At 36.4% G+C, this 11,183-nt stretch overlaps 1 pseudogene; it reads left to right on the top strand.

Annotated features, from left to right (window-relative positions):
- Window positions 1-8,212: 8,212 nt before the first annotated feature.
- LOC113912364 lies at window positions 8,213-8,895 on the top strand (annotated as a pseudogene).
- The last annotated feature ends 2,288 nt before the right edge of the window (window positions 8,896-11,183 follow it).

Below are 11,183 nucleotides of genomic sequence, written 5' to 3'. Positions count from 1 at the left end.
TAATGTATTGTATCACGTTGATCGATTTGAGAATGTTGAACCAACCTTGCAGCCCAGGGATAAATCCCACTTGGTCGTGGTGAATAATCCTTTAAATGTACTGTTGGATCCTTTTAGCTAGTATTTTGGTGAGAATTTTTGCATCCATGTTCATCAAGGATAAGGGTCTGTAATTCTCCTTTTTGATAGGGTCTTTGTCTGGTTTGGGAATCAAGGTAATGGGGGCCTTATAAAACGAGTTTGGAAGTTTTCCTTCCATTTCTATTTTTTGAAACAGTTTCAGGAAAATAGGTATTACTTCTTTAAATGTTTGGTAGAATTCCCCTGGGAAGACATCTGACCCTGGGCTTTCATTTGTTGGGAGATTTTTGATGACTACTTCAATTTCCTTGTGGTTATAGGTCTGTTTAGGTTTTCTATTTCTTCCTGGTTCAGTTTTGGTAGGTAATACGTCTCTAGGAATGCATCCATTTCTTCCAGGTTATCTAATTTGCTGGCATATATTTGCTCATAATATGTTCTTATAATTGTTTGTATTTCTTTGGTGTTGGTTGTGATCTCTCCTCTTTCATTCATGATTTTGTTGATTTAGGTCATTTCCTTTTCTTTTTGATCAGTCTGGCCAGGGGTTTATCAATCTTGTTAATTCTTTCAAAGAACCAACTTCTAGTTTCGTTGATCTGTTCTACTGTTTTTTGGTTTCTATTTTATTGATTTCTACTCTGATCTTTATTATTTCTCTTCTCCTGCTGGGTTTAGGCTTTATTTGCTTTCTTTCTCTAGCTCCTTTAGGTGTAGGGTTAGGTTGTGTATTTGAGACCTTTCTTATTTCTTGAGAAAGGCTTGTATTGCTATATACTTTCCTCTCAGGACTGCCTTTGCTTCATCCCAAAGATTTTGAATGTTGTGTTTTCATTTTCATTGGTTTCCATGAATTTTTTTTAATTCTTCTTTAATTTCCTGGTTGACCCATTCATTCTTTAGTAGGATGCTCTTTAGCCTCCATGTATTTGAGTTCTTTCTGACTTTCCTCTTGTGATTGAGTTCTAGTTTCAAAGCATTGTGGTCTGACAATATGCAGGGAATAATCCCAATCTTTTGGTAGCAGTTGAGACCTGATTTGTGACCTAGGATGTGATGTATTCTGGAGAATGTTCCATGGGCACTAGAGAAGAATGTGTATTCTGTTGCTTTGGGATAGAATGTTCTGAATATCTGTGAAGTCTATATGGTCCAGTGTGTCATTTAAAGTCTTTATTTCCTTGTTGATCTTTTGCTTAGATGATCTGTCCATTTCAATGAGGGGGGTGTGAAAGTCCCCCAGTATTATTGTATTGTTGTCGATGTGTTTCTTTGCTTTTGTTATTAATTGCCTTATATAATTGGCTGCTCCCATGTTCGGGGCATAGATATTTACAATTGTTAGATCTTCTTGTTGGATAGACCCTTTAAGTAGGATATAGTGTCCTTCCTCATCTCTTATTACAGTCTTCAGTTTAAAATCTAATTTGTCTGATATAAGGATTGCCACCCCAGCTTTCTTTTGGTGTCCATTAGCATGGTAAATGGTGTTCCACCCCCTCACTTTCAATGTGGGGGTGTCTTTGGGTCTAAAATGAGTCTGTTGTGGACAGCATATCAATGGGTCTTGTTTTTTAATCCAATCTGATAGCCTGTGTCTTTTGATTGGGGCATTGAGCCCATTTACATTCAGGGTAAGTATTGAAAGATGTGAATTTAATGCCATTGTATTGCCTGTAAGGTGACTGTTACTGTATTTTGTCTGTATTCCTTTCTGGTCTATGCTGCTTTTAGGGTTTCTCTTTGCTTAGAGGACCCCTTTCAATATTTCTTAGAGGGCTGGTTTTGTGTTTGCAAATTCCATTAGTTTTTGTTTATCCTGGAAGCTTTTTATCTCTCCTTCTATTTTCAATGACAGCCTATCTGGATATAATATTCTTGGCTGCATATTTTTCTCGTTTAGTGCTCTGAAGATATCATGCCAGTCCTTTCTGGCCTGCCGGGTCTCTGTGGATAGGTCTGTTGCCAATCTAATGTTTCTACTATTGTAGGTTACATATCTCTTCTCCTGAGCTGCTTTCAGGATTTTCTCTTTGTCTCTGAGACTTGTACATTTTTTTATTAAATGTCAGGGTGTTGACCTATTTTTATTGATGTTGGGAGGGGTTCTCTGTGCCTCCTGGATTTTGATGCCTGTTTCCTTCCCCACCTTAGGGAAGTTCTCGGCTATAGTTTGCTCCAATATACCTTCTGCCCCTCTCTCTCTTTCTTCTTCTTCTGGGATCCCAACTATTCTAATGTTGTTTTGTCTTATGGTATTGCTTATATCTTGAATTCTGCCCTTGTGATCCAGTAGTTGTTTCTCTCTCTTTTTCTCAGCTTCTTTATTTGCCATCATTTGGTTTTCTATATCACTGATTCTCTCTTCTGCCTCATTTATCCTAGCAGTTAGTGCCCCCATTTTTGATTGCACCTCATTAATAGCCTTTTTGATTTCGACTTGGTTAGATTTTAGGTCTTTTATTTCTCCAGAAAGGGTTTGTCTAATAACTTCCATGCTTTTTTCAAACCCAGCTAGTATCTTTAAAATCATGATTCTGAACTCTAGGTCCAACATCGTACTAATGTCCATATTGAGTAGGTCCCTGGCAGTTGGTACTACATCTTGTTCTTTTTGTTGAGGTGATTTTTTCCATCTTGTCATTTTGTCCAGAGGAGAATAGATGAATGAGAGAACAAAATGCTAACAGGGTAACAACATCCCCAGAAAATATACTCTAAACAAATCAGAAAAGACCTGAAGTCAGGCAAAAAGAAAGGGAAAGAAAAAAAAAAGAAAAAGATAAACACAAACTAAAGCAGAACAAAACAAAAAAAAAAAACAGAATATGATCAAATATGATCAGACTGCTGCATAGATCAGTGCCACACACTAGATTTTGGGTGTATTTTGGTCTGTTAGAAAAAAGTGCCTCCCAATATTTTAAAGAAAGAAAACTTATATATGTACAAAAATAAGGGTTGATACGACAAAGGGATGGAATATGACTGTAAAGATGAAAATTATTTAAAAAATTATGAAAGGAATTGGTAAGATAAGAAGTTGCTTGAAAAAAGAAAGAAGAGGATTTTAAAAAAAAGAAAAAAAAGGAGAGAATGTGATCAGGCAAGAGACTAGAACAAAGCCATAAACTAGAGTTTTAGGGTATATTTTTATCTGTTAGAAGAAACTGTATTTCAAAATTTTAAAGAGAGAACAATTTATACATATATGCCAAAAATAAGGGTAACTACTATGATGGGATAGAATATGACTCTAAAAATGAAAAATAAAAAATTTTTTTAAAAAGGGATTGATAAGATGTTGGTTGAAAAAGGGAAAAAGAAGAATTCAAAGAAAAAAAAGACAGTTAAAAAAATTACCTTTGAAAGGCTAAAGAATCATGGTAAAAAAGCCATGGATTCTATGTGCACTATTCCCCTAGCTCTGAAGTTCTGCCATTCTCAGTGATCGGTAGACTTGGTCTTGGCTGGCTGTTCGTGCTGATCTTCTGGGGGAGGGGCCTGTTGCCGTGGTTCCCAAATGTCTTTGCCACAGGCAGAATTGCCTCACCCTTGCCTGTCTGGGCTAAGTAATCTGCTTGGGTTTGCTCTCGGGAGCTTTTGTTCCCTGCAAGCTTTCCAAACAGCTTTGGAAGATGAGAGTGAGAATGGTGGCCTCCCAATCTCTGCCGAGAACTTGGGGCCCCACTCCTCAGTGAGCCCCCAGAGAAAATCAGTCAGTCACTCCCGTCTCCCCAGTTTCTGGCCACACTCCGTGTTCACCCGGCCTGTGACCCTGCGTTTCTATCTCTGGCACCCAACTCGGTGTGGAGTCTCCAAACCCAGCAGATCCCTGCAGTGTGCTCTCACACCGCTCCTCCCGGGGGAGGAAGGGGAGTCTCCCCGGATCTGCCGCTTGTTGGGTCCCTGCTGGAGGAGCAGTGACCCGACTGCGCCACAGATCACAGTTTATGGCAACCCCGAGCTGAGAGCCCGCTCCTTGGCTCCGTCTCTGCAGCTGGCTTCCCTGCTCTGATACCTGGGAGCTCTGCCGCACTCAGGCACCTCCGGTCTTTCTGTGACCCTGAGGGTCCTGAGACCACACTGTACCAGTGAGGGTTCCACCCCCTGCTTAGTCCCTGGAGCGACGTCCCTCAGTGGGGCCGACTTCTTAAAAGTTCCCATTTTGTGCTCCGCTGCTCTATCACTTGCCAGAAGCAGCCAACAGAGGCCCCTGCCCCCGCCATCTATCTTCCCAAATATTGCCTCAGATTCACTTCTCCTCACGTCCTACCTTCCAGAAAGTGGTCACTTTTCTGTTCAGAGAGTTGTTGCTATTCTTTTCTTCGGTCTCCTGTTGGTTCGTAGGTGTTCAGAATGGTTTGATCCCTATCCAGCTGAATTCCTGAGACCAGACGAAATCGAGGTCTCCTACTCCTATGCCGTCTTGCTCTGCCCCTGAAATTATAAAAAGTTTTAACGTCACTCAAGCTAACAAGGTAAATCTGACTTTGAAAAATAGCCATCCCATACAGTGCTAAAACGAAATGCGCTATCAAACCATGAAAAGACATGGAAGAATCTTAACTGCATGTTACTAAGTGAAAGAAGACAACCTGAAAAGGCTACATATGGTATAAGCACAACACAGGACATTCTGGTAAAGGTGAAACTATGGAAACAGTAAAAAGATCAGTGGCTGCCAGGGGTTGAGGGATAGGGGAGAGGAGTAGAGAAAGCAGAGAGTATTTTTAGGGCAGTAAAAATACTATAAAAATGGATGCATGTTTTCATCCATTTGTCGAACTCCATACAATATACAACAGCAAGCGTGAACTATAATGTAAACTCTAGACTTTGGGTGATAACGATGTGTCAGTGAAGGTTCAGCAGTGGTGACAGAGGTACCACTCTGGTGCCAGATATTTCTAATGAGACAGGCTATGCATGTGTGAGGGCAGAGTGTATATGGGAGACCTCTGCATCTTCTCCTCAATTTTGCTGAAAAAAAAAAAATAAAGTCTTAATTTTTAAAAAAAAGTCCACACTGATGCACAGTCATTTGGGGTTTTCTGTCCAGTTCTCTCCTTTATTTCATATATATTTCAATTTATTTGGAATAGAAATTTTCATAGTGTAGCAAGATAATTTAGAGGAGCTAGAAACATTCATTATCTGAGATATGAAAATGTCTAAGGACAAAAATATATTTTAAAAGAAGCTTTAGAAACATGCTTAACATAAACGGATGTTAAATCTGCATTGAACTCAGTGGTATTAGCAAATGATAAACCTCTAAAATTAACTATATTGTCATCTGCTTAAAATGTGAAACTTCTAAGCTCTCAAAGTTTCCATTCTTTGACTTTAATGTAATACAGTGAGAACTTCATTATAATGTAATGTTCAAAACATAACTGAGATACAAAATTATCCCCAAGTTAAAAAATGCAGTTTGCTGTTAAGCTGACATTACAGTTTATAAACAATTTCAGATGGGAGTTCTTGAAGTTTTTAATGGTATCCATCTTCAACACAGCTCCTGTTTATCTCACTGAAAGTGTATTATGTTTCAAAATCTAAAATTAACCAATTGAAAACATTTACAATTAACAACATAAATACACTTCCTTAAACAGAGAAGCTCGTTATCTCTCAGGAAGACTTCAATAACAGCTCCTAATGGATTTCCTACCTCAAACTCCCTGCAACTCACAACAAAAAGTACACTAATAGGACAAAAATTTGCAACATTATAAGTTAATGTTTATTATAAGGTAATATTTATTATAAGGTAATAATTAACATTATAAGGTAATGCCAAATTAGTCAAGACAATTTTATTTATGTGTCCACTGTTGAAAAAGAAGTTATTTTTTTCTGTATACATCCTTATTCACTATAATGAAATTCTAAGTAGGGAAAATAAAAATCAATCATTATTTATTGAGCACCTACTGAATTCTACTTTCTGTTTTAACCACTTTGCCACATTATCTCACCTCATTTTTACATTACTATAAGAAAGCCATTGCTCTTCTGAAACAGAATTCTACAGAAGCTGTTAAACTGGCCTGAACTTCCTTTGCTAATAATTAATGGCCAACTGTGATTTGAAGCCAAGTATATGATTCCAAATGCTGTTTTTTTAACCATTATACTCCACTGCTTTGCAGATATTCTTGAAAAATATAAATATTAAAAACTAATCATTTTAATCTGCATATTTTGTTTTGTTAAAAGATTCATTTGTCTTTGTATTTCTAACCATCAGAGACTTGTAAGGTGTAGGTGAAATGGAAACAAATTCAAACTTGTTTCCCTTGACCTGACTAAGCTTCACATGCATAAGAGATGATGGATGGTTTCACAAAATAAGCTCTTGAAAATATATGAAACAAAATTAAGATGATATAAATCTTGTGTTAATAATCTGAATTGTTCTCATTACAACATAGCTTCCTTGGCAGATACATTGTGCACCAATCCTATACCAGAGAATATCATACCATATGTTGTTCTTCAAATACTGGAATATTGTAAAAATTGCTTAGATTTTATAGATTTGCCATTTCTGATGGAGACTTGGAGTAGATTTACGATCCCCTGGGGCCTCACCAAACATTTGTGTTTATTGTGGCCCTCACCTTTTAAGCTTATGACAAGAGGTTGTGCTTCTTTCTTTTGATTAAGTTGGAAGTGCCTTTCTTATCTATTTTTATTAATTTGGAAGGAAATTGGATGAAAATGATTCTGTGCTTTGGTTTTATTTTACCACCCTTTACCAACCAGTGTGCTGATAGCATTTTAAACATGATTTACTGAGAACAATTTATATCATATGTGATTAATAAAAGGAGGGGAGGGCATGCTACAGCACAGCTAACTTCCCATTTCTGCATTTGCAGCTGTGTCAAAGCAGTTTTACTTACCCGACTGAACATCATCCTGGGAGAAAGCAGGCTTCGGTTCCTGTAGTCTGCTGTTAGTTGGTATGTGTCCTGTAATTAGAGGGTCAATTTTTTGGATCATAAATTTCTTAATTATAGATGATAGAGTTGCATAGTTGATCTATAAGATATCTTCATTTGGAAGTCATATTTTTTTCTCATGCTTCAGAACAAAATAGATATTTATTGTACTATCCTTATAGGTTGAGTTTCAATTCTATTCAGTAAATACGTGTTGATCACTGAGCATTTTACTAAGCATTATGGAGAAAACAAAGACAAAGAACTAGCGTTACTGAGGAAAGTAAAGAGAAGAATAAGACAAGTGTTTTGATAACTAAATTGTGGGACAGAATATGGTAAGTATCACAAGGTACACATTTACTAAATGCATATGGAGGTTCAGATGAGATAGAGATCATTATTTCATATTTTTTTCATGCCAAAATGATATTTGAGATAAGTCTTAAAGAAGGGATCAAGAATTGAGGTAGAAGAGAAGCAGATAAACAGAAAAAGTAGAACTTGGCTTATGGATGTTTGGAAAATATTAACTAGTCCTCTGTTCTGCACTCAAAGAATACTCCCAAGGCTAATATGAGATAAAGCCAGAAGTCTTCACATTTTTTGAATGACGTAGCTTGACTTAAATTTTAGAAAGATCAATATGGCACTGCTATGGGTTGAACTGAGAAGGGGAGGGGTGGGAAGGTGGAATGTCAGCCAAGAGGAATGATCTGAGCCAAGGGAAGAAATAAGGAAAACATGAATTAGGATTGGTTTGTTGGAACTCTAAGGAGCAGAGGACAAAATTGAGGAAATCTGCCAGAAAGTGCAAAAACACAAAAGATGAAAAAAATTTTAAGAAAAAAAATAAATAAATAAGGATCAGCCTGGGGTTCAGAAGTTCAGAAAACATGAGTTACGGAAAGAGAAAATGGACAGGAGAAAATTGACACAGAACTAATTCATGAAATCTCACCAAGCTGAAGAATGTGGAATCTCAGAATGAAAAGTCTCCACCAAGAAGGCAACAAAATGAATGAAAAGAGACTGACAATTAAGTGATGGTATAACTTGGTTTTAGAATCTCTGGAATCACATAAAGATCTTAATGGCCTTAAGAAAGTGAAGGGGGGATTTCGGTTCTCGTGGGACCAGCATGGGCCTCAGGCTATTTGAAGATTTTAATCCAGAACATGGATATCAAACAAAATCATGTAATTGATATCAACAATATGAATGACAAAATTAAAAAAGAAGAATTGAAGAGCTCCCTATATGCCCTGTTCTTTCAATTTGGCCACGTGGTAGATATTGTAGTGTTAAAGTCCATGAAGATGAGGGGGCAAGACTTTGTTATTTTTAAGGAACTGGGCTCATCCACAAATGCCTTCAGACAGTTAGAAGGATTTCTATTTTATGGTAAATGAATGGAAGTCCAGAATGCAAAAACAGATTCTGATATAATATCTAAAGTCTGTGGCACTTTTGCTGACCCAGTAGAAGAAAAAGAAAAGTGCAAAAACTGTAGAACTCTCTGCAACAGCTTCACACAAAAAGCCTGGTTAGGTTACACCAAATGCAGCCAATGCCCAAGGAAATTCAACACCAAATCCTCAGGTCTCTGATTACCTTCCACACTATATTTTATTCCTTAATAGTTTCCCAGAAGAGACTAATGAGATGATATGATCCATGCTGTTTAATCAGTTTCCTGGTTTCAAGGAAGTATGTTTGGTACCTGGAGGCATGACATTGCTTTCATGGAATTTGAAAATGATGGACAGGCTGGAGTTGCTGGGATGCTTTACAGGGATTTAAAATCACACCATCCCATGCCATGAAGATCACCTATGCCAAGAAATTGCATATGAGATAATGGTCTTTATGGGACTTGGTGTTATTTACACTGTTTGTTTTGGTAACATTTGGTCAGGCCATTTTACTAGTTGGGGGTGAGGGAGAGTGAAGGTTAAATTTTTGTGAATGATTTAAGACAATATCTAGAATTTGTTTTGCACTAATGAACTATGAAATATGAAGGCCTTAATTTTGTTCAATAAACTTCAATTTGTATTCCAAAAAGAAAGAAAGAAAGAAAGAAGAAAGAAAGAAAGAAAGAAAGAAAGAAAGAAACAAACAAACAAACAAACAAACAAACAAAGAGAAGAGGAGAAACAGGTAACCAATAAAAGATCAAGATACAGAATTCCCATAGGCTCTGTGTCCAAATCACTGTTACCTATAGCAATGGCATAATGCCTTTCAAACTGTAAGGTAAAATGATCTCAAATTAGAATTTTCCATACAGGGGCACGTGGGTGGCTCAGATGGTTAAGCATCTGCATTCGGCTCAGGTCATGATCCCAGCATCCTGGAATCGAGCCCCACATTGGGCTCCTTGCTCAGTAGGGAGTCTGCTTCTCCTTCTCCCTCTGCCTCTCCCCCTGCTCATACTCTCTCTCTCTCTTTCTCTGTATCTCTCGGTCTCAAATAAATAAATAAAATTTTAAAAATTGTTAAAAAATAATAAAAATAATTTTAAAAATTAAAAAAAAAAGAATTTCCCTCCAGTCTGCTAGTCAATGGTGTAAGACAAATAATGACATTTTCTAATATATAAAGACCTCAAAATAATCTCTCTTAGATCCATTACCAATAAAAAGTAACTGGAAGATTTACTACAGTTAAAATAATTAATTCACTACAGTTAGAGTAATTAATTGACGACAGTTAAAATAATTAAACTAAGGAAGATATAAAAAGCACAGAATCCAATACAAGAGATACACAAAGGAAACTAACAGGAACATGGCGAAAGCAAATCCTAAGACAACAGTTGCAAAACTGTTGTCCTAGAGGACAATCAGTCCAGACAGGAGTTGGAGGGTTGTGACTTCCAGGAGGGATACTGCCAAGGAGTTAACATTCACCATAGAACAACTGAGGTATTTCAATGTATTTTCTAGGTCATTATTAAGGTCAAAGAGTTGGTGATTAATAAATTATACAGGGAACAGAGAAAATAAAAAATCAAGGCTGTCATTAATTCCAGGACAAATAAAACATTGCCTAAGAAAAGTCCTTGTAATCACAGTACAATACTTCTCTTAGCTGTGAATAATATTTGCATTGTCATAAATTCATGAACATTAAAAATTAATTCAAAAAAAGAGTGATATATAAACTACATTAGGAACATCAGGGGAGAGAAAGTATTTACCTCAAAGAGAAGCAAATATAGATCTTCCATAATAGAAAGTTATTAAATAATATCTAAAACAGAAAGGCCAAGAAATGGTAATATAAAAATGCAATTTCTAAAGGCACAGCATAAGGAATATAGTCAATGATATGGTAATAGCATTGTATGGTGACAGATGGGAGCTACACTTGTGCTGAGCATGGCGTAACGTATAGAGACATTGGATCACTATGTTGTACACCTGAAACTAATGTTAATGCTGTGTGTCAATTATACTCAAATCACAATTTTTTAAAATGGGATTTATAGTATGGAGGCAACTGGCAGAAGAAACAGCTCTCAGGGTTCAATGTATGGCCTCGACAATCAAAAGAGGGCAATAGGAAGTCAGGTTTCTACTGTATGCATAGTATGGTTATTTGACTTTTAAAATTATTTACATGTATAACTTTGTTTAAAGAAATAATTAAATAAAGAAAAGATTCTTCATGTTTCCAAGAAGAAAATAAACAGGACTGGTAGAAGAAAGGCTTAAATCTGCAACAGATTAAGAAAAGAAATGGTGACCTCACATTTACTTACCACCGAGTCCTGATTCTGTTTAAGCAAACATCAGACATTCTCACTTCAGGGAATTCACCACATATAAGGTCATCTTTTTAAAATATTACTTAAATATTAATTCATTAATTAAACAACTTTAACACAAAATGGAGCCAATCAAAAGCTCAATGTAATAGGAAAAAAATTCAGTGATTATGTTTACAGAACAGAATACAAATGTTATAAAATTGGACAATTAATGTATATTACAATTTTTTTAAAAATTGAGAGTTTTAGAAGGGGAGGTGGGAGAATGTGTATAAGTAGTAAATGTCTTTCAATGCCTGTCTATAACAGAAGTATGTGTTTCAGGAAATAAAACACAATGATTTCAACCTTTTAGCCTTTCTCATGTTTTT

This window comes from Zalophus californianus, chromosome 14, assembly GCF_009762305.2.
Source record: "Zalophus californianus isolate mZalCal1 chromosome 14, mZalCal1.pri.v2, whole genome shotgun sequence".
Taxonomy (NCBI): Eukaryota; Metazoa; Chordata; class Mammalia; order Carnivora; family Otariidae; genus Zalophus; species Zalophus californianus.
This window is presented reverse-complemented; position numbering and strand designations above follow the sequence as displayed.